This window comes from Podarcis erhardii, assembly GCF_964252035.2.
Source record: "Podarcis erhardii genome assembly, chromosome: 14".
Taxonomy (NCBI): domain Eukaryota; kingdom Metazoa; phylum Chordata; class Lepidosauria; order Squamata; family Lacertidae; genus Podarcis; species Podarcis erhardii.
The window spans coordinates 18,733,482-18,758,459 of NC_138503.1; the positions used below are offsets into that span (position 1 = coordinate 18,733,482).

Below are 24,978 nucleotides of genomic sequence, written 5' to 3' on the forward strand. Positions count from 1 at the left end.
CCTTAGAAAATCCACATAATTCCACAGCGAAAACCTTCCTCCTTTAAAAACGGAACAAAGAAACGTGCACACACCAAAAAAAAAAAACACAACACAAAAAACCCGTAACCTAAATCCTAAATAATGGATTGCCAGGCATGCGCTGGAAACATCAGATAACAAAAGGCTGCAAAAGCTGTAGTTGGCAGGGAGCCAAAGTCGTGCCCCCACCTCTGAGCGAGAGCAGAACATTGTCGAATTTGGTTCACTTTCACCTTCTTAGCCAGGCAGACAAAGCCATGGTAAGTCCTGGCCTAGGGTAGCCAGACATCCTTATTTTAAAGAGTTGCCCCCTTCTCACATCACAGCCCTGTGTTTAACAGTCTTCATCCAAACTGAAACGAAGCTGAAATTGTATCTATATATATAAAAAGGACACTTACTGCCATCCATCCTTTGTTGCCCTAAGACTTCCCAGTCCACCTTGGTACCTTCCAGATGTGTTGGACAGCTTATAGGAATTGTAGTCCAACATATCTGGTTGGTGAAGGCTGTTTTAGAGTGTGAGCTCCATGGAAGGTGCCTATTTATTTAATGTATTTTTCAGTGTATACGATTATATCCCCCCCCCAATTTTTTAAAGTTTAACATCTTATACATGGAATGTTGCGATTAAATATATAAATAAATTTATTTCTTAATTTGGGGCTAAAAAAAGGGGGTCGTGTTATACGTGGGGGCGTCTTATACACAGAAAAATACGGTATACACTTGCTTGAAAAAAACAACCCATCAAAGTGGTTTACAAAACAATAAAATTATCAATAAAATAATTTACAGCAATTTAAAACGTTCAAAAAATTAAAATCAACAATACACTGAAAACACATTAAAACACACGTCAACATTCTAAATATTTGGGTAGGCTCGTCTAAACATTTTTTTTATTTTTTATTTTTTATTTTTTTTGCTGAAAATGCTGAAAAGAGTACCATGAAGGTGCCTGCCTGATCTTAATATGTCACTGTGTAAAGCACAATGTCCACTAGTGGTGATATATTTAGACATGTATATTTAGACACATTCATCAATGGATGCTCTTTACTTCATGTACTACAGTACGAATTGCTGGTTTTTTAAAAATGTTTTTTTAAACATACTCAGCACACACACCCAGCCCCTATGAGCTGTTGGGCAGAAGGAATTCCTGATTCTTTTAATCCAAGGAGTCTAAAATAGCATATAGCAAGTAAAAGTACAAGCCACACCAATTCAAAAGGTCAGCTTGGTCATAAGACTCATTTGGTGGCCTTAGAAAGTCCCTAATCACTCAGCACACGCAAGCACACAAATGTATGTGGGGATAATACTGGCGTACCTCACAGGATTGTTGCAGAGGTGACTGAGGTCATAGGCATGAAATGTTTTGCAGTTTGTGGCTTGCCCAAGGCCCTTCAGAGAGTTCACGCCCAAATCGTACTCTTACTATGCAGTCCTGTAAACATCTGCTCAGAAGTTAAGTCACGTTGAGTTCAGTGGGAGGTACTCCCAAGTAAGCATTAGCTAGGATTCACAGCCTTCAAAGCAGGACAGGACAGCAGTTCCACTACCCTGTAGAACTAAAACCAACATATGTGGAAAGGGGAGATAGAAATTGGCTAGTGCAAATCACACAATGTGAAACCATCAGGAAATCAAGTTCTTGATTTGCATTGGTGGATTTGAATTTTGCCACAAACTTGCCTAGATATTCAGGTCCTTTGGACAGGTTTTACAAGGAAAAACTCAATATACACGTACAAAAAGTATGGCATTTTCATTTCATTTCCCTCTAGTCTCAAGGCTTACTTCCTTTCTTCCACTGTGTGTGTGTGTGTGTGTGTGTGTGTGTGTGTGTGTGTGTGTCTGTCAACTCAGAATAACATTTCATGCATCTGAAGTTGACTCCAGTCCATGAAAGCTTATGGCATAATAAACATATTAGGGTGGTACCAAACACTAGTCCTACATAGAGTAGACCTACTGAACTTAGACATTACTCACTTAGGTTCATTAATTTCAATGCATCTACTCTGAATAGGACTTAATTAGATACAGGCCTTATGCTTCCATTCTTTCACTTTCTGCTGCAGCAGACTAACAGAGTCCTCTTTCTGGAATTGCAACTTTCGCTTTTGCAAAATTCACAAAACATTCTCCTGCCTTCTATTTCAATCCCAGGGCAGGGTTACAATGAATCTTACACCTGTGCAGTTTTCATGAGGTCATAAGAAGAGCCCCGCGGGTCAGATCAATGGCCCATCTAGGGTCAGCATGCTGTTCCCATTGTGACTGACCAAATGTGTGTGGGAAAACAGTAAGAGGAATTAGAGCACAAGAACAGTTTCCTGTCCTGTGGTTTCCAGCAACTGGCATTCAGAAGCATTGCTGCTACCAATTGTGGAGGCCAATCAAGCTATCAAGGTTAGTAAAAGGTAAAGGGACCCCTGACCATTAGGTCCAGTCGTGACCGACTCTGGGGTTGCGGTGCTCATCTCGCTTTATTGGCCGAGGGAGCCGGCGTACAGCTTCCGGGTCATGTGACCAACATGGCTAAGCCGCTTCTGGTGAACCAGAGCAGCACATGGAAATGCCATTTACCTTCCTGCTGGAGCGGGACCTATTTATCTACTTGCACTTTGATGTGCTTTTGAACTGCTAGGTTGGCTGGAGCAGGGACTGAGCAACGGGAGCTCACCCCGTCATAGGGATTCGAACCGCCGACCTTCTGATCGGCAAGTCCTAGGCTCTGTGGTTTAACCCACAGCACCACCCATGTCCCTTATCAAGGTTAGTAGCCATCATCAATAGCACTTTCCCTGTCTGTATCTCTGCATCCCCCAGCACCCCAGAAGCTCAGAGCAGTATACAGGGGTGTCGTCATCCCCCATTTTGTTCTTACATTAGCCCTGTGAGGTAGGTTATTATTGCAAACCATCCTGTGGCCTGTGCAAAGGGCAGTAATATAAATTATTTAAATATGCATAAATAAATAAATTAGGCTTCCCAGTTGGAACCGAATCCCCACCCAGCTATGAACCTACATTTTCCCCGTCTCTCTTCATTACATGTATACTGGCTCTCCAGTAAAATTGCATTTCCAATTTTACGGCGCTAGGATGCAAGGACTGAATTTGCATCCACAATCCCTTCCATGGCTTAGAGATCTGAGCCTTCATATTCAGATCATGGACACAAGGGAGGCTGTGTCGGTTTCTGCTTGGAAGGGCATATTTCTATCCAATCCAAGAGAGATTAGGTAGGATCAGGAAGACTCATAGCAGCGAGGAGTCTGACCATTTTCAAGAGGGGAGGAGCCCCAAGACAAGGATTTGGGAAAGCTGGAACACCATCTGGCCACTTCTGGCTTCTGACCCAGTGCTTCCCCCATTGGCACATTTATGATACCAGCCAGACAAATTCCCACCCACCCACTACCCCCCCATGAACACTGTTAACATGCTTTTTCAGTCCAGGGCACATCTCAAGAAACAGATGGAAGGGCAGAGATGGATAGAACATGGTAAGACAGACAGACGAAGAAGGGAAGGGAGACAGACAGTTGAGATTTATGGAGCCCATCATCACAAATACAGATGACTTTGTAAAGAGGCACGTAAGAGTAAAATTAAATCCTGAAAGCTTCCATTACCAATTACCAGCTCCCCAATACTGCCAACTCTAGTTAAGACTATATGTGGCACGTGTTTAAATGCATTTAAACCCTAGGTAAGGTTTGGGGATACAGTGGAACCTTGGTTCTTGAACGGCTTAGCTGACGAACAAATCGGCTCCCGAATGCCGCAAACCCAAAAGTAAGTGTTCTGGTTTCCTGACATTTTTCGGAAGCTGAACGTCCGATGCGGCTTCCGCTTGAGTGCAGGAAGCTCCTGCAGCCAATCAGAAGCCGTGTCTTGGTTTTTGAATGTTTCAGAAGTCAAATGGACTTCTGGAACAGATTGTGTTCGAGAACCAAGGTGCACCTGTACTAGCTTTAGCAAAGGCATTCATGTTTATTGTTAGTTTTGTTTATTTGTTTGTCATATGCCAGAAGTGCATGCAGGGAGGGGGGAATCCCAGCTTCTTTCCTGAGACATCATGGGTTGCATCCAACCAAGTTCTACTCAAGAGTAGGCCTACTGAAGTGAACCTGAGTTAGTCATGTAAATCAACTTTGATAGGCCTGCACTGTGTAGGACTAGCAATGGATGTCCCAAAACAAAGATGCTATTCCATGGCTTCAGTTCGGGAATCAGTCAGTGTCCAAAAGGGATTTCATCAGAGGTGGCCAGATTCTCTGTTTAGGTGTGATGGTCAGGTCCTAAACAGAGGCTCAAAACCATAGGTAAAGGTAAAGGTACCCCTGCCCGTACGGGCCAGTCTTGACAGACTCTAGGGTTGTGCGCTCATCTCACTCTATAGGTCGGGAGCCAGCGCTGTCCGCAGACACTTCCGGGTCACGTGGCCAGCGTGACGAAGCTGCTCCGGCGAACTGGCACCAGAGCAGCACACGGAAACGCCGTTTACCTTCCCGCTATGAAGCGGTACCTATTTATCTACTTGCACTTAAGGGTGCTTTCGAACTGCTAGGTGGGCAGGAGCTGGGACCGAACGACGGGAGCTCACCCCGCCGCGGGGATTCGAACCGCCGACCATGCGATCGGCAAGTCCTAGGCGCTGAGGTTTTACCCACAGCGCCACCCGTGTCCCCATAGAGGCAGCCCTTTTTTCCACAACCCTCACCTCAAAAGGGGTAACAGGAGTTGGGAAATGTTCAGAAAAGGGTAACCGAAATCATCAAGCGACTCCCCTCTGAGGAAAAGTTACAACATTTGGAGCGTTTTAGTACAGTGATACCTCGGGTTACATACGCTTCAGGTTACAGACTCCGCTAACCCAGAAATAGTGCTTCAGATTAAGAACTTTGCTTCAGGATAAGAACAGAAATTGGGCTCCGGCAGCACAGCAGCAGCAGGAGGCCCCATTAGCTAAAATGGTGCTTCAGGTTAAGAACAGTTTCAGGTTAAGTACGGACCTCCGGAACGAATTAAGTATTTAACCTGAGGTACCACTGTATAGAGAAAAGGCAAGTAAGACAGGACATGATAGATATTTATAAGATTATACATGGCGTGGAAGAAGTGGATAGAGAAAAGATTTCTCCCTCTCTCATGAGACTAGAACATGTGCACATCCAATGAAACTGAATGTTGGAAGATTCTGGAAAGGTAAAAGAAAGCACCTCTTCGTGCAGTGCATAGTTAAACTATGGAACTTGTTCCTACAGGAGCTTCAAAAGAGGATGAGACCAGTTCATGAGGAGAAGGCTATCAATGACAAATAGTTATGCTGTACCTCTACGCAGTTCGAAAGCACGTCAAAGTGCAAGTAGATAAATAGGTACCACTCCGGCGGGAAGGTAAATGGTGTTTCCGTGCGCTGCTCTGGTTCGCCAGAAGAGGCTTAGTCATGCTCGCCAAATGTATGCTGGCTCCCTCGGCCAATAAAGCGAGATGAGCGCCGTAACCCCAGTCTCAGCCATGAATGGACCTAATGGTCAGGGGTCCCTTTACCTTTATCTCTACATTTGGAAACCATAGGGGAGGAGAATACTGTGGTGTTCAGACCCTGCTTGAGGGTTTCCTGCAGGCCTCTGACTGGCCACTGAGAGAAAAGTATACAAGACTAGATGGGCCATTGGACTGACCCAGCAGGATCTAACTTACGTTCTTAATCATTACATGGTCAACTATACACAACCAAGAAGAGCAGGCTTTTAAATGAAGATGACAAGAGGCAAGCAGCTTGACAGGAAATAGATGTGAGCACACCAGTAACTTCCTGTGGTGCAAATGTGAAATTCCTCTACAGCGTCCAAAATCCAGAAGGTACTAGGGAACCATTGCTATTAATATAGAGCTAAATTGCCACAATGTCTCCCAGATATGCAGGCCTTATCAGGTCACTCAGGAACCAGAATCTCACAATGAAATTAAGAGCTTTCTCAATAGCTTGACAAGGGGAGAGGTGGGTCTGAATACGGAAATGTCTTCAAACACTACATCAAACGGCACTGTCTACACCAACTGCAAGTGTGGGAGAAAGAGAATCTAAAATATTGATCTGCACATGGAAGCCTGTTTCTTTTGCGGGATCAGGATGTAACCGTATGATGCACTGATGGGAAAATGATTTTTTTCTTTAAAAAAAAAAACTTTCTAAAAAAATCTGTCATGGTCTGCATCCTATTTCTTGCACAGAAAGTCGATTTGGCCCTGTGTAGGTGATCCTTTAACTTGCTGAGTTTCACCCACTTCTTTTAAAGACATCTAAAACAGGGATAGGGGACGCGGGTGGCACTGTGGGTTAAACCACAGAGCCTAGGAATTGCCTATCAGAAGGTCGGCGCTTCAAATCCCCACGACGGGGTGAGCTTCCATTGCTCGGTCCCTGCTCCTGCCAACCTAGCAGTTTGAAAGCACGCCAGTGCAAATAGATAAATAGGTACTGCTCTGGTGGGAAGGTAAATGGCGTTTCCATGCGCTGCTCTGGTTCACCAGAAGCGGCTTAGTCATGCTGGCCACATGACCCAGAAGCTGTACGCCGGCTACCTCAGCCAATAAAGCGAGATGAGCGCCACAACCCTAGAGTCAGTCATGACTGGACCTAATGGTCAGGGGTCCCTTTACCTTTACCTAAAACAGGGATGGGGAACCTGTGGCCCCCTAGTTATTGCTGAACCACAATTCCCATCCTTCCTTATCGCTGGCCATATTTGGCAGGGCCGATACGAGTTGGAGCTCAACAACATTTGGAAGGCCACAAGTTCTCCCATCCCACTAGCTCTAAGGTTAAGGATATCATCATTTTCCCGTTAATATGAAGTGTGTGCTTGTGTTGTGGACATGTGGAGCACTCAAACTGGAAGAGAGGGTGTGCCAGAGGGGGTCCCCACAGACATCTGGACAAACTTCCCCATGCAATACAAAAATATCTTCATTTAGAACCTGATGCACCTCACCCTGCAAATTAGGAAAAGGCCATAGCTCAGCAGCAGAGAATCTGCTTTCCCACACTGAAGTTGCCAGGCTCAGTCCTCAACATCTCCAGATAAGGCTACAGATATCCCATTTAAACCCAAGAGAATAATTGCTGGGCAGTGTAGGAAATACACGATGGACCAATGATCTGACTCAATGTTAGGCGCATTTCTATAGTAATGTAAAGGTAAAGGGACCACTGACCATTAGATCCAGTCGTGACCGACTCTGCGGTTGTGGCGCTCATCTCACTTTATTGACCGAGGGAGCCGGTGTACAGCTTCCAGGTCATGTGGCCAGCATGACTAAGCCGCTTCTGGCGAACCAGAGCAGCACACGGAAACACCGTTTACCTTCCCGCCGGAGTAGTACCTATTTATCTACTTGCACTTTGATGTGCTTTCAAACTGCTAGGGCAGCAGGAGCAGGGACCAAGCAATGGGAGCTCACCCCGTCACAGGGATTCGAACCACTGACCTTCTGATCGGCGAGTCCTAGGCTCTGTGGTTTAGCCCACAGCGTCACCCGTGTCCCTATTTCTATAGTACTGTGACCCAAAATTGTTCATGTGTGTTGTCACCATCAGCTGACAGCATGAGATCAGAAAAGCCCTTACAGCAGCTTTGAGGCAGTGGGAGGGAGGGAGCGCTCTCGCCTTTGGTCCCAGAAGGAACTGTGGGGGGTGGACAGATGCCACCTCTCTCAGCCAAAAAGCTAGCGCAGAGATGCTCCCACAGGCCCAATGCCATAAAACAGGGGTGCTTGAGAGTGCAGATGCACCCACAGAGTCCTCCCTGGTGCCCACAAGCTGAAGTTAAAATCCAAAAGGATACATGACTGTGGTGTAAGCATTTAGGACAAGGGCCTATTTAATTGTTTAAAACAATATTCATTCAGTGAATTGTTCTAAATGCTCATTCCTGGCTTCATAAACCAAGGTTTACAAAGCTGGCAAGTTTACATCTGCAACAGGCCAGAGAGCTAATCAGAAAAGCAAGCTCTCCAAAAGATTATTTGCATATGCTCTGAAACTCGGGGGGGGGCACAATGCCCCTTCAGCCCCACCCCTGCCCCCCCTAAACTGCAAGTCTGCCTCCAAAATGTATATTTGCACAAGGCGGCATTTAACTATTTTTAACTCATGCACTGTTTACATTTTATTTTGGCTTTGCAGCAGAAATTACAAAATTGCCAGAGCATTGTTTCAGATTGCACCTGCCAAGTGCTATGGTCAAATGAGAAATTCTCTTTTAAGAGAATGGAGAAACTAGCTATGCCTAATACGTGCACACTCACATTTCTCTCTCTCTCTCTCTCTCTCTCTCTCTCTCTACACACACACACACACACACACACACACACAGTCGTACCTCTGCTTACGTATCCCTTTGGATACGTAAACTTCGGGTTGTGAACGCGGCAGTGCCCCTCCTTAGACTACTGGCATGTATTTCAGTTAGTGCTATTTGGGGACTACTTCTGAAATGGGCGTGGAGTTCCTGTGTTGTATTTTTTGCAGAGTTGCTACATGGAAAGTAGAATTAAGAATAAACAGATTACCCCTTGGCATCAGGGAAATGTCCAAATTGATCCTCTTTAGGAGAAACAAATGTATATTACGCCTTTTAACACTTATGTATACATATATAAATAATGTGGATGGCATCGTACTAAATTCTTATACTAGCACAAGGGGATCTTCCCCTCTTTCCCTATGTGTACCCCATGCCATCCTCCACTGGAGCATTGGGGGGAAACCCAGAAGATATTTAGGGAACACTGGGGGGGGGGGGAGAGAAAGAGAGAACGTTCCGTCGCACCAAGGAGAAATCTGACAGAACACTCTCCTAATTTGAATACAACCCCTGATCACATTCACTCATTCATACACAAACAAAACCACATACACACACAACTGGAAGCGGTCTACTGCAGTAACGACCTATAGGATTGGCTTGATTCTGCATTGTTTGACTTGATAATATTGTATGGTGGGGTGAGGTATTCTATCCTGCTGCACTGAGTCTTTAATATGAAGAAAGGTGGGATGGAGGTGATAGATAAATAGATAAGTAAAATAAAATAAAGCATTAACAGGCCAGGCAGTCATAAAAAGTCAAAACAAAGGAACAGGTGGATTTCTATCCTTTGTACGATGTCAAATTACTTACATATATATTTGAATATGGTAACATATTTGAATATACAGAGACTGAGCATGTGTGTTTATGCGTATACATACAGTATTGGAATAACAGACATTACAGTTTGCTATTACAGTACCAAAAGCAAAACTAGCTCATCCTGTCATTTCCCTGATGGGTTTTATACCGGGGGGGGGGTGTCACTCCCACTGACCCCCCTCCATTTAAAAATCACTAAGTATTTTTTTTTGCATGCATGCAAAGAAATAAAAGCATTCCTTTCTTCCCCACTGCATCCTATGCACCAATTTCTTTCCTCCCTCCCTGCACCTCTACCCTCATTTGGATAACAGGATGGGCAGCAGACAGGCATAAACACATACCCCCAAAAAATATATATATGAGGAAGGGTAAGCGGGAAAAGTCCATTAGTTCAATTATTCGTGCGGGAGGGCAAGGATTTTTCTGCCTGAGGAAGGAGGTGGCACAGACAGAAATGGGGATGTGCCAGCTTGACCTACTGTTCTGCCGTTGTGGGTTAATTAATTAGCGAGATCAAAAGGGAGGAGAGGGCAGGCTTCGGCATTACGGTAACGATTCAGCAGCTGTGCAACCTACCTCACGTCAATGCGGCCATCTTACAAAACGGCATTTGACTCCATCAAAATGGCTTCCTGGCACCGAGAACCTATAAGCTGCGGCAGGGTGGCCTGGAGTTGTTGAGAGGGTCTCTTCTCAGGGAGAGGGGCTGCCCTTCTTTCATACACAAACACAGACACACACACACAGCCTCCTCCTATTTGTTCTTTGAGGGCACCGCACACAGCACGGATGGGCTTTGAGGGAGGGGAGAGCAGGACTAAGGAGGAGGAAGTAGGGCAGGGGGAATTAAAAGCCAGAGATGCACGCAGTGGCCTTCCATCTTCATCGCCGTTTGCAGCTCGTGCCAAATTGGAAGTTCCTTATCTCGGCAGCAGAATGTCGCACAGCCTCTGCGCGGGAGACAATAAGGCACAGCGTCATTACTCACAGAGTACGGTACATGGGCATAATGCCATGGTTACACACAGGAAGACAAAAACACAGATAATCCCTGTGAACTGATATATCACTGTACACTCTCACACTGTACTCACAGACACAAGCACTCAGCTTTTGGGGCCTTAACGCACAATAAAAGATGGAGCCAGAATTTCTTGTGTGAGGGCAAAAGGATGAGATCGTTTCCCTCTCCTCACTGGCAATATCTGCACCACAGCAGCGCAGAAGTAATGTGAGTCCTACCTGGTAAAAATGACATTTGCCTTACATATATATGGTATGATTCTGGCAGTTAGCAGGCCAGCTTTCAAATATAAGGGTTAGTCTTTGGAATGTGTCAGAACAACTTCAGTTCATCCAGGGGAGCTCTCCCAGGTCCTGAAGTACCCAATTCTGGAGGTTGAACACAGACACCTAGGAAGTTGCCTTATACAGAGTCAAACTGCTAGACCATATTGCCCAGTTTTAGACTGGCAATGGCTCTGTAGGGTCTGAGGCAGGGATCCTTCCTGGGCCCCTCCCCTCCCCCTGAGATGCCAGGGATTGAGCCTCAGATTTTTTGCATGTAAAGCAGGTGCCCTTCACAAAACCTGCCCCCAAACCTGCTCTCTACTGCCTAAATACAGAGACCTTACACACTCTTTGTTCTGGGTCAGTTCCCCTTCACTCTTATTCAAACACCCAACATGGCCAGAACAGGTCGTACACTTTGCTCATCCTTGAATAAAAAAGGCACTTGGTCACACCCCTGAGGCTGTAAGTCTGCCACCACCTATGAGCTGATGCATGAACACATCTGCTACCAGGATAATTGGTACTTTGTTCCTAGCCATTTGCAACTCACTAATTGGGTGTGAATTAACCTTTGCTACCTTTCTGAATTCAATGTGATTCAGATACCTGCCCTCCCACTCTTGATCTTGCTGGATCACAGGACCAATTCCTACCGCACTGTTGATATGGTGGTGGGCAGTAGCTAACTTTTTGGAGGGGAGGGAAGGACCACAATAACCAAACTCATGGATGTTCTAGGAAGTGTGTTTGTCATCCTGACTCAACCCAAGTTTCCCTGGGGAAGGGAGTGAAGATGAGAAAGTAACAGTAGTGGTAGATCATAATATAAGTCTGTTCTCCCTCACTCTACCTCCAGGATATGTGAATACGTGAAACTGCTTTAGTACTATCTACTCCAGCAATGGGAAACCTCAGGTGTCGAACATGGCAGTCCAGACAGAGAGGCCTGGAGGGCTAAGCTTGACTCATAGGCCTAAGGTTCCTCATACCTGGGGTAGATAACATTGGACTATCTGAATCCCTAACAAACTACAGCTCCGGGATTATTTGGGGGAATAAACCACAGAGCCTAGGACTTGTCAATCAGAAGGTTGGTGGTTTGAATCCCTGCAACGGGGTGAGCTCCCGTTGCTCAGTCCCTGCTCCTGCCAACCTAGCAGTTCAAAAGCATGTCAAAGTGCAAGTAGATAAATAGGTACCACTCCGGTGGGGAGGTAAATGGTGTTTCCGTGCGCTGCTCTGGTTCGCCAGAAGTGGCTTAGTCATGCTGGCCACATGACCCAGAAGCTGTACACCGGCTCCCTCGGCCAATAAAGCAAGATGTGCACCGCAACCCTACAGTCGGCCATGACTGGACCTAATGGTCAGGGGTCCCTTTACCTATGTGCTTTAAATGTATGGTTTTGAGTCTTGAACCTGAATCTCCCCAGTCCATCCAACACTCTAACCACTATGTCAAACTGACTCTCTTCCCACTAATATATTTTCGTCTTATGTCTTTTACATAGGAGCACCCAAAGCAACCAATATGATTGGTTCTGGTTTTCTGGAGTAGATACTCCCATACATAGAATGTGCATGATTAGAAAGTAAAAACCCACCCAGCCCCTCTGCCTTCTGTGTCCAAATCCATTGACTCACCTCTCCAAGCTGAGAGAGAGAGAGAGAGAGAGATGTCTTCTCTCTTTGTGTCACCGCATCCCAAGTCATGAACTCTCAGTCACGTCTGATTAAGGAAGAAGAAGAAGAAAATTCATCTCAATTAGAGAAAGGCTCCCACACGTCTGGATGGATGTCAAGTAATTACTGCTTGTCATTCACAGAAAAATGGACGCCGAAAGAGAATTTAGTTTTCGGATGATCTATGCAGGCCTTAAAATAAGGAATTTGAGGACTCCGCTTGGTAGGCTGGTTTCCAGTTTATACTCATTTGACAGAATCAAGTGGTAAAGTCATTGCCGAACTACACCACTTTAAGCTGTAGGTGTGTGGGTTCAAGATGGAATGGGAGATGTCGGACATTTGATTGCTTTCCCACAAAAACAAAACTCTGTGCTTGCAGAAAGTGAGCATAATCCACCCAACCTTCTCCCTAACATGGTATTTTATTATCCAATATGCAATGTGCATTGGATATATTCACATTGCAGTCTGAAGTATTACAGTCTGCGATGACACCTCCCCCCCAAAAAAACCAACAACAACAAACCACTCAGATTATTACTATTTCATACTGTCAGTTGTAGAGATAGGACCCATGAGTTTATCTATGCATTAAGCAATATGAGGTGGCAGAATTCCAAACGGTGCCATTTCAGACCACAGGTGGGAATATGACTCTCTCTACCATTGGACATTGTAACCAGTTGGTCTCACGTTTTCTGGTGTACCATATTCTAGTCTATTAAATACAGGGAGGTTTTCCTTTCCACAGGGGAACACTTAAAAAACAAAAATACAATCACCCACACAGGTGAAATTATAGTATCTAGCATGTCCCTTAATGCCAGCGTGGCACAATGTTTAGAGTGCTGGGAGACCACGGTATGAATCTCCACTCAGTCGTGAAGCACTCTTTATTTTTGTCTTTTTAATCTTTCTTCTTTTACATATTAAGTCCCTTCACCACAAAGAGAACAAAAAAACCAACAAAACAGATCACATCAAATACAAAAAAGGTAACATAAAAAACAAATCCATATGCTAAGGCTTCTGTCATCCTTATAATGTCCTTATAAATCACTTTTTAAGCTGTGTGAAGCAATGAACAAATGGAATAAACCAAGCTAACAGAACTACGAAGTAAAGCTCAGATTAAAGTCCCTTTACAACAGCCCTGTAGGGTGGTGTCATCCTGAAATGGGGGGGGGGGGAGGAGAGGCTGAAAACATGTTAGCTTGCCTAAGGCCATGCAATGAGCTGAACTTATGGGCTGAGCTAAAGTTTAAGCCATAGACTCCTCACCAGTACATCGCAACAGTGAACTGGTTCACACAGCATGCTAAACTGTGGCTCAGCGATATCGTGTCAGTTTCCAGGGAAGAACTTGCAGCTCCTTTGTTCCTCACCAGACCTTTGTGCTCCCATCAATCCAAAGTCCAAACCAGGAATCACAGTTAAGCTCTCTCCTTGTAGGGCTGCCACGCAACTGGAATTCCCCAGACATATCTGGGAATCGTCTGTCGGAAACAGCGTCCGGGCAGAATTTCTGAAAGTCACTGGAAATGTCTTGAAAATGTTGGGTGTATGTTGTTGGCAAATTCCCCCCAAAAAAGCTGAACAACTTTGTCCCCAAAAAGGCTCAACAACTTTTGTTTTGACTCTTTGAAAGTGTGGCAACCCTTGCTTACTGCAAGCTGTAACCAATGTTTGATGCTGGCTCAAGAAACACCAGCTTGACTTTGGTTTAGCTCAGCATTGGTGTCGCTAAGTCAAGGTTTGGCTCAGGGTGCCTTGCAAACCAGGCCAGTGTACCCCCATTTTGCTTCATGTAATTAGAAGGAACGCTAGAAAAAGCAAAAAACAAAACAAAACTCCTCACCATTAAGCATGTTTTCCACCACACACACACACACACACACACACACACACACAAGCTCTTTAATCCTGCTCCTTCCTTTCCCAGCTCCTTTTCTCTGGCTGGGTTAGCATCTCCTTTTGCAAGAAGCTTTTCCTTCCCCCACCAGATCCATCCACCCCATGTGCAAAGTGGGAAAACATCATTAGGGAGGGAAAATAATTTAGTTTGTTAATCGGCATCCAATGGTGGGAAACAAGGGGGAGGCCAGGGAGGGAGGGAGACTTGGCGGTTGAGGCTTAGGAAAGGCCAATACAAAGCCACCATTCATGATGTCCAGGGCTGGGGATTCGCATTGAATTAAACAGACACAAAGAGCAAAGGCATTTTTATCCTGCCTCCCTCTCTCTCCCTCCCTCTCTCTCCATGAGAATTATCATATCTCCCTGGCACTAGGAAACCTCCGGCATGAGAGAGTGGGGAGGGAGGGAGAACAAACTGTGGCCCAAGGTACAGAAGGCTTTGTTCCTGCATGGGATTTATGTCTGGGAAGCAGCATATGGTTTTGTGGCGAGCAACTGGCCATTGCGCACCCGGCTTTAATAAGAACTCCGCTAATGTGAATGAGTCCTTCTCTCGTATCCCCCCCCCCCCGGCCACCCTTTGCCCACCCGCCTCGCTCCATTCCGTGTGCCTACAAAGCACCACCACTGTCTGAAAAACAAACAAAATAACTGTTTGCATTTGAAGAGCTAGCAAGGCAACCCCTCTGCCAAAGCAAGCACAAAAAACGGGGTGCAAGGGAGGGAGGGGAGAGAGAGAGAGATGGACAAAGAAGAAGAGAGGGACTAGACAACAGCCATTCAGTCATGGAGATGAATCGGTCACTATGCAATACCTTGGCTGGCTACTCTTTCAGATGCCCCAAGTCCCTAGCAATGATCCATGTCTGCGCTTGCCCTGATGAATGCGTTGGCATTTGCTGCAACGAAAGCATGAATGGTTGGGTGTGTATCCTTAAAACGTCCATGAACTTCGGAAGGTCCCACAGGGTTGTGGCTCTCCACATGGGTGTTTAAGGACGCACACCTGACCGTGCGACGCCAATGAGCTTGCTGCAGGGAAATGCCCTCTGCTCACAGCAAACACAACTGTAACTGCCTGTAAAGTGCATCACAGAACAAAGGGGCATTTCCATATCATCTGGTTTAATTCCTCTCATACAAGGAACCCTGCAAACTTCATTTCTGTGAGGGGGTAGGCACACTGCTGCCATCAGGGCAGGACTTTGGGCACAGGTGGCCCCCCAAAAGTGGAATAAGCAGAAAGGCCCCAAAAAGTAGCTGGGCTGGCTTGCCACATTTTGAAGCGAGCAAGTAAAACACATTACTCTGTAAGGGGAAGAAACAAACGATGACCAAGCCTAGAGTCTAAAAATGCTCTGTCTGCACTGCTGGATGGACATCAACAATCAAATTTGAAACCCTATTCATAGTAAAACAAGCCCTATAGAAATACATGTTTCTGATTTAAAGTGTGTGTGTGTGAACATACCACCGCTTATCAGATATATCACAGTGTCTTAAGAATTTTAAATACCACCATTATAAACGACAACACAACATTTGATGCCGGGGGGTGAACCTAGACTGGCAAATCCAGTCAGTGTAGACCAGTGATAGAGAATCTGTGGCCCTTCAGATGATGTTGGTATACACCTCCTAACATCCCTGATCTTGATGGCTGGTGCTGATGGAAGTTGGAGCCCAAGAATGGCAGGAGGACCACTGGTTCCCTACCACTGCTGCAGGGAAGTAAGACGCAGACTCCTAGAGTTGGAGAGGGCCTTGTATGCAATTCCATCTAACTAACCCCTTGCTTGATACAGGAAATCAAGAGCTTGCGCACCCACAACGGGTGGGTGTCCAGATTCTGGTTGAAAGCACCCAGGGAGGGAGACCCTACGACCTCCCTAGGTCATCAGTCCCATTGTCAAACTGCTTATACAGTTAAGACAGGTGGGAAAGTGCTTCAGCTCAAGGGCCGCATTCCCTTCCAGGTAACCCTTCAGGGACCACATGCCAGTGGTAGGTGGGGCCAGGAGGAAAACTGGGTGGAGCAAAAAATGCTAATTGACTCAGCCCACACACTCACTCTAACCTTCACCTAGGCAAGCAAGAAACATTATCAGAGTCCAAGGACATGCCCCCTCCATGCAAAAACACTCAAGGAGGGTGCAAAGCAGAGCTGGTGAGGGGAGTGGCCTTGGGATAAAAGGGTGCATGGTTTGGGGAGAGTCTCAAGGGCCAGATAGAGAGTGGCCCCCAGGCCTGAGGTTCCCCATCCCTGAGTTAAGAAATGTCCCTCCAGTCTTCTCTTCGTCAGAGTAAGCATGTTCAGTTTTTCAGCCTTTCATCCCATGACTTCTTTTCCATGCTCCTGGCCATCTTCACTGCCCTCCTCTGAACCCATATCAGCTTGTCTGCATCCTCCTTAAACTGCATCCCCCAGAATGGGACACAAAGCCATTGAACTCACAACCATAAAAGAAGTAGCAGCCTCTACTAGTTAGCATTTTTAACAAAGAATGAATGAATTCATTGAGAAGAGGGTCTATCAACGACTAGACCTAGATGGACAACTAGGCTGACCTGGTATAAGATGGCTCCTTGTTTTGCATTACTGGTCTTCTTCCAACCTCCAGCTGTTTTGGACTACAGCCCGAGTCAGCAGGGTCAAAGGTCAAGGATGATGGGAAATGTAGTCCAACATCTGGAGAGCACCTGGATGTTGACAGTTGCTATACGCACTTAACAGAGCTTTCAGTCCTATTGAACTCATTGGGATTTACCTCTGAATAAGCACATATAGGTTTGCACGGTGATATACCATTCAGACACACCCTCCCACGCCCAAAAAAATCCCTCTGCTCATCTGTTTTATATGAACTACTTGAAAACAAAGGACAGTAAGCTTAAGGTAAAGACTGTGAGAAAGATCTCAGTGCACAGGGTTAGTAAAAGTTGGGTGGAGGGGAAAGAGAGAAGGAGAAGCACTAATTAGCACTCGGCCCATCACCTCCCATTAATAGCTTGTCACTGTTTCATTGATGTAGCTGAAGGCAAGGAAGTTGAGATGTGTGATGCTTACCTGTCTCTATCTCATTAACAGAATGCAGGGTGAGAACAGACGTTTATTGCCTGCATCACAGACAGAGCATCGCAGACAAAGGCGTGCCTCTCTTGCGCAGCCTAATTATTGAACTGATTTCTGAGCAGGTGTGTGCCATTGAGCGCACCTCTATGTTCATGCATAGATAATATCAACAAGGGTATGTGCCCATATATGGAGGATAGCCTCCTTTGGGCTCTGAAATACCCACACCACAAAGGTCATGTGAAATTTGGATTCACAAGGGTCTTATTTACTCCCTATCTGGAAACTTTTAACTTGGTAGGTCAATCAACTTAAACCTAAGTCGATTTGTCAGTCAAGGGAACTTTTGTTCAGTGGGACTAAGATGGGGGCATGCTTGTTTAAGTTTTAATGCTGTTTTGGGTCAGCTGTGTTAGCATGAGGGGCAATAAAAAGAAAATAATAGCTACTACATGAAGAGGCAGGCATTGTTTGTTAAATTATTAAGTTACCCCAGCTGTCAATATATCATAAAAGGTACATATAGATTTTTTAAAATCTAAATAACAGCTAAATAACAGTTGATCAATTAAAAAAAAACTATTTAATTCATTTAGAGCCCTACTGGAGACTGTTGAGGGGTGAGCAGGATATCTGGATAAAAATGATTTACAAGAGGGGTGGAGAATCCAGCAACATCTCCGGGGCTCCCCATCCCCACCCCCGATTTACGAAGTCATCATAAACACAGAAGGCTCAAGTCACTTTCTCCCCCACTTCAAAAAGCTGGATTTTTGCAGCGGCAACAACTGAAGTACTCGTGTGCCAATAAAAATCCATTTATGTCAGTACATTATAAATAACTAAGAAAAGGGGGGGGGGATCTGAATATGTATTCAAATAGACACAAGGTCCAGTTTGCTACCAAAAAATGGTGCGTATCTTTCATCTGTAGGTATACATCAAAACACACCTTTCAACATCTCTTAGCCAGAGATGCAAAGAGCTTTTGAAAGCAAAAACAAATCTTTGACAACTATCTGGGTGGGGAATGGGGAGGGGGAGAGAAATATAGAACAGCAGTTTAAAAAGGAATCTTTTTTAGCCTACAACATGATTTTCTTGTTACCATATGCAAAAACAATCCCATTAATAAGAGCATGAACATACATCAAGGAAGAGTGCCACAGTAGCATCTATAGCCTAGTACTGGGGACCCCCAATATGGTGTCCATGGGCAACACAACACTCTCAGATATCCCTCATGGGGTTCACCATGCTTCCTTCCCCATCACAATTTTTGAAAATTGGTTTTCTGGTCATTTGAGGAGCTGTTGGAGGGGGGTTGCCTGCTCCTTTCTCATCCACATTTTACTTGTTTTTTGGGTGGGGGTAAAAACGGTTTGGAATGGAAACAACTTCTCTGCATCACCAGGTTTTCTTCTTGGAATGAGTAGTTTATGGTTTCTTATCTTCCCCCAAATATGTCCCTGGTCCCACATAAGTTGGGGATCCCTGTACTAATGCACTGGGCCCTTCAAAATGGCATACAAATTCAGGTGTCTGCGCCATCTTTATACAGAACCTTTATACCTATATTACCGTATGCCCCGATCACAAGAATCTGCACTGGGTAAGCCATCTGAGGACATCTCATAAGAAGCAGGCAAACTTTCCCTGAAAGGAGAAACAGAGCTGAGCTCTAAGAAGAAAAATATCAGAGCTCTTTGGTCAGGTCAATGATGATATTTCAGCATCACAAGTCAGAAACTCACTGGCATTTTTGCCAGCTTGCTCTTCTATTGACCAAGAAGTTTTAAAAGACCCACTGAGTTTTTCCTCCATTAACTAAGAGATGAGTAATTGTCTAGTGAGTGTATCTTGGATTAGGAATTTTCAAGGTGGTGAGGTCATTGTTAAAAACTCAGATATATAATCTAATCGCCAATGGCACATTAAACCTAGGTTATTGCTGTCTCTTTTTTTGCGATGGAGATGATGATGATGATGATAATTTCATTGCTATACCATTTTGTATTTTAAAGAGCAAAGCTCAAAGTGGTTTACAACACATTAATACTTCAAATAAAGCACTCCAGAATAAAACAAACGAGAGCTTCGAGGAAAATATTTCAGATCCTCCTCTAAGTGACATTTTGCTTTCTCCAGTCACCAAGCTGGCAACCATAGATTTCCAAGTGGTCTCAATTGGACCTGCTCCAGTCACAAAACACGCCTGGTCCCTGGCTGATTTCTAACACCAGTGAGGCTCATGCCTGTGGTGTTCCAAGCTGGGGAGAGGAGAGACTTTGGACAGGATGTCCTTAATATGATCCACTCCTCTCCCTTCTGCTGTTGCTGCCTAATCCCCACCAGTGCTCCCAGAGAACGGGCAGGTGAGTAAGCAAGCAGTGGCTGCTGGCTACGGTTCCTTGAACCCCACAGAGCAGGAGGCAATAGCAAGAGGAAAAACAACAGAGTAAGGGGTTCTAGAGATCAGCACTGGCCCCTTTCAAAGCCATGAGCCTTGGCTGGTGCCCAGCAACACCTATCACCAACACCAGGCATAGGCAAGCTCACCCTCCAGATGTTTTGGGACTACAACTCCCATCATCCCTGACCACTGGTGTTCTGTTTGCTAGGGATGATGGGAATTGTAGTCCCAAAATATCTGGAGGGCTGGGTTTGCCTATGCCTGACCAACACCATTTCTGTACACCTCTAAACTAAATGCAATGTACATTCATTTGGATGTGAGGCATCTAAGTTATATGCATTTCTATTCACATTAGAAGCCTAAAGCAAAGGAATTGAGTTTTGTGACACACGGCATCCTATCCCCACTGCCCTTATTCCCTCTTTAAGATGGACAAACTACAGTACAATGCTGCAACAACAGTGGAAAGCACAATTCGTAAAAGCACAATAGGACCCTTGGGGGGGTTAGAAGCGGCAACCTTTAGCTACCTAGCCTACAACGGGGATTGATAGGCCATTCTATTCCCAATCCATGTCAATTTCAAACATCTATATTCCAAATGCCCTCCTGTCCCATTTCTCCATAAAGCCTGCAATCCTTCCACCTATTGCCACAAAAAAAGTATTCACATGTGTTTAAAAACAAGCGTTTACATAGGCATTTTATCACAAAGTATGCATTTCTAAAATAAATCTTTGCAAACCATTTTGGAATGTTCCGAGCCAAGAACTGTGTCACAAAAATCCAAAGGATAATTCCATTCCATACTTCATACAAATCCAGGAAGCCCAGATCAGGTCAGCTCCCAAAGGACTTTTCAGAGATCAAAATCCTTGAGCTTCAGAGGAACAGAGCCTTACATCAACTCAGTCCATTGGTCCTCCTAGCTCAGTATTTTCTACACTGGCAGTCAGCAGTTTCGAAGGATTTTATACAGGGGTCTCTCTCAGTCCTTCCTCGAGAGGATTGAACCGGATACCTTTTGCATTCAAAGCAGACTCTGCCACTGATCCCAAAATCCCCTGAACTTCTACTCAGGCTTGCCCTTCCTTCAGCATCTTGTATCCATGGCTTATTCTTCCCCTTTCCTTCAACTCCCATGCCTTTCCAACAAGGCCAAGCATCAGGGACAATGGGAGTTGTCAGGGACAATGGGAGTCCAGCAATATCTTGAGGGCCACTGGTTCCCCACCCCTGCACTGAAGTGTGGATGACATTTAAGCATCTGTAGTCACTAGTGGGATGCAGGTGGCACTGTGGGTTAAACCACAGAGCCTAGGACTTGCCGGTCAAAAGGTCGGTGGTTCGAATCCCCACGACAGGGTGAGATCCCATTGCTCAGTCCCAGCTCCTGCCCACCTAGCAGTTTGAAAGCACATAAAAGCGCAAGTAGATAAATAGGTACTGCTCCGGCGGGAAGGTAAATGGCATTTCCATGCGCTGCTCTGGTTCGCCAGAAGTGGCTTAGTCATGCTGGCCACATGACCCGGAAGCTGTACGTTGGCTCCCTCGGCCAATAAAGCGAGATGAGTGCCACAACCCCAGAGTCAGCCATGACTGGACCTAAAGGTCAGGGGTACCTTTACCTTTAACTTTAGTCGCTAGCTGCAATTTAACAAATCGCACAACCAGTTTTGTGTACCCAATTGGGGCAGGGGGAGAGAGAGAGAACTCTGAGCTCACACAGCAATCTGCTTTTGAAAATGAGGGTACCTTCAAAAACAGTGTTTGATAAGGCATGGGAGTCTGTTCTTTTAAAAAAAAAAAAAATCATCCTATTGGGAGGACCCTAAAAAAAACTTCTTTGGATGACAGTCACTATCTTGGGCATGCATAGTCCCACATGACAATTCATTGACTAGGACCTGACATCCAAACCATCTATGGTTTACTTTCTCATTTTTTAACTGATTCACCAATGACATAAATAAACACACTACAAATCCTCAGTGTAGAAACATTTCTGAGGATCCACAAAGGGGAGGGTCTGTCTTCAGAGAGGAAAGACAAAAATTGTAATTTAAGATACAAAAACGCCAATGATTTTTTTTTTTTAAGAAGGAATGGCCATTGCTTACATTTTATATTTTATTTTTCATTGAATTTTAGAATTCAAAGCATTCCCTATTGCAGTGTTGCCACGAAGCCTTTTGCCAGAAGAAAACACGGGTGTTTTACCTTCACAGGAAAACTATCTGCCAGGTTTGGACATAAAATGGAAGGGGAAATGTGAAGTATCTATTTCATCAAATCTGGTCTAAGGAGCAGGCGGTCAAAGCGTGGGCAGACTCACCAGTGGCTGGCTTTCAAGAAACCTGAGCCACAGAGCCTGTGCTTTCACGTCAGCCTTGACGAGTGAGAAGTAGAAACTTTGATCTGTAATTACAGCATTGGCTGATTAATCACATTGATTAAGCAGCCCAAACTTGCAGCCCTGGTTTTATATAAATATATAACAATATACACACCGTGCATTTCACAATTCAGTGCCTATTCACATTCCCTTGCAAATGCTGATAATCACAGATGAATTCTGAGAATTCCCAGAAGTAAGATGTATAGCCCTGAATGTCAGATATACACAAGTCAACACTAACATGCTGCAATCACATTTACTGTAGGTGCCTTTTAACATTCAGTTACGTATATCTGAGTTTTGGAAAATTTGCAGAATTAATCTGAAAACGTTGGTATTCGCCAACTTTGAGCATTCATGACAACATATTAATTTAAAGTGTTTGTGCAATATATATATTTATGCACATGCAGACTTCCTCATTTTAAATTCAAACCAATGCTTCAAGATTGGCTTCAGAGGTCCAGCTTCTAAGCCTATGATTGGCAAAGATCCAGTGGGGATAGGAACTTCTCAGTGGTGGCACCACAGTTGTGGAAATCTCTCCCTGGGAAGATCCAGCAATCCCCTTCCCTACCATTTTTAGATACCATTTGAATATGTTTTTATTTCTGAAGATAGATAACAAAAGGCCAATCTAGATTAGTGATTTATCACAGGTGCACCATGTTCTTGACACAATAATAGTGTGTTATTAGAGGTGCATTTATTCTACTTTATTAGTTGTTAGTAATTCTGCAATGCTTCCCCATTGCCAACACATTATTGCTCTCCAGAGGGACCACAGCACAACAAAAGCAGGACAAGCAAAACTAAAAGCTCCAAACAAGTTATGGGATTTCAGCAAGAAATGACAAAATATGCACTGAAACAGCACCGTCACCCCAAAACTTTTGTGGGCACAAACTGCTTTGAAAGCAGTACTGCATATGGCCACCTTGACAGGAGCCTGACTGGAAATCATCATGAATGCACAATAAAAAGGACGTCTGGAGGGTTCTCTGAGCTGCACAATCGGTGATCTGCTGCTTTTATTGAAATAAAAAAAACAGTGTGTATTTTTAGTGCATTATTTAATTTTTAATACAGTATATTATTGTTGCCATGTTTCTTGTAATGCTAAGCTGCTTTTACAAAATTAGTTTGAACAGCAGGGTGTAAATAAATCATGCAAAAGAGGGCTTCGCCTGAGAAACGGCTCAGAGAAAAAGGGGTCCAGAATCTCTCACCACACAAGCTAAATCACACCTGCACTGTCTGTGAGCAGTGTAAGGAAAGTTTAAAATCTTTCACTGCACTCTTCTGTACGCATTCAAACTTTTGCAGGAAACATCAAGAAAGAAACCTACCTCTCATGAACAATACATGAAGCTTCATAGCAAGCCAGACCATCAGTCAGTTTAGCACTGGGCGTGAATCTTTCATCTGTCTTTATTGTATGCAATAAGCCTTCCTCTTTTTCCTGTCCGGTTTTCAATCAATTCCCCAGTTACACAAGTCTAAACAGAGCACACATCCCAGTGCAGATACATTTCTGAAGGGGGACTGTCTTTCTGGATGTGAGATATAAACTTACTATTTCACATAGCCCAACACTGTGTATCTTGGAAGCAGCTACCCAAGGTTCTGTCACCAGAGATTCTTTCAACTTACAATACTGGGGACTGAACCCAGGAGTTTTCTAACATGAAGACACAGCATGTGCTCTGCCACTGAGCTATGGGACTTCTTTCTGAGTTTCACTTGAGGAAATTCCACAGAGGAGAGTAACCACACTAATCCCAAGGCAGAAGCTGCATCTTGCAATGAGATACACACATCAGAATGGAAATTCATAACAAGAGCTACCAATTGCCTTCTGCAGATTCCTATGAAGGCATACACATGCAAGAATGGATCCCTGGGCTCTTTGCAGAGCTTTAATCAGGGGGTTAGTTCTTAATACAGATAAGAAAAACTAGATAGTACACCAACCCTTTAAAAGCATCATCAATAAGAAGAGAACTTTCATGCCGGAGAGTTGTATCCAGTACTGGTCCTACTCATAGCTGGACCGTTAGTGGGCATAATAATAATAAATAATAAAATTTTATTTATATCCCGCCCTCCCCAGCCAAAGTCGGGCTCAGGAAGTAACACAGCATTCTAAAATCAATTCATTCTAAAAGCAATTCAATATCAAATTAATGGCAACCACTGGGCCAGAGTTCTACGAGGATCACCAAAGGAAGGAGTCAGACTGTGCCTTGGCCAAAGGCCTGGTGAACAGCTCTGTCTTGCAGGCCCTGAGGAAAGATGTCAAGTCCAACAGGGCCCTAGTCTAGTTCCCTTAATTTCAACGGGTCTGTTACAAGTAGAACTTAGTTTGATACAACCCATCAATATCCAGTTACCATCACTGCGGCTCAATAAAGTTTATTGCTATTTCCCCTCAGAAGTAAAGTGAAAAATGAATCAAGTCATAATAAACTATTGCATATTTTCCTTATCATGTCACCAGAGTGCATCAACATGAACACTTCATGTGGGCACAAAATGACCAAAGGCCCATTTCACTCACTTCCAAAAGATGGTACTGCCCAGTTATTTTTTTTCCCCTAGAAAAATAGGTGCTGGAACTCACCATGAACTCTTCATACTCTTAAAAAGGCAATGGCACCCACCTGAGAGGTGCTGGAACTGAGGTCCGGCAAGTTCCAGCTGAAAAAGAGCCCTGGTACCACCTACATCAAAGATGCCCTGCATCAGGGGTTGCCAGATTTACATTTCAAGGTGACTAGAATCTCACACTTTAAAAATTCATACAAGAGAGAAACCATAAAAAGCTGGTCCTTTTGAGGTCAGCTGGAACTTGCTGGACCTCAGTTCCACACAGTTCCATATGTATATTAGTAACAGTGTATTAGTGTATTAATGTAACATTTTTATAGGTAACTGTCTGTTTTTGCAATATT

The 24,978-nt window shown here is 44.5% G+C and overlaps 1 long non-coding RNA gene across 2 annotated transcripts in view; it reads right to left on the bottom strand.

Moving 5' to 3' along the window:
* LOC309328927 overlaps window positions 1–24,978 on the bottom strand; it is a 96,610-nt gene that overhangs the window by 38,200 nt on the left and 33,432 nt on the right. For both annotated transcript variants that reach the window (XR_014150895.1, XR_014150896.1), the window contains exons 2-3: window positions 12,179–12,263; window positions 9,821–10,194 (exon numbers count right to left, since the gene is read on the bottom strand). This is a non-coding gene — a long non-coding RNA (uncharacterized lncRNA). The remainder of the gene's footprint in view (window positions 1–9,820; window positions 10,195–12,178; window positions 12,264–24,978) is intronic.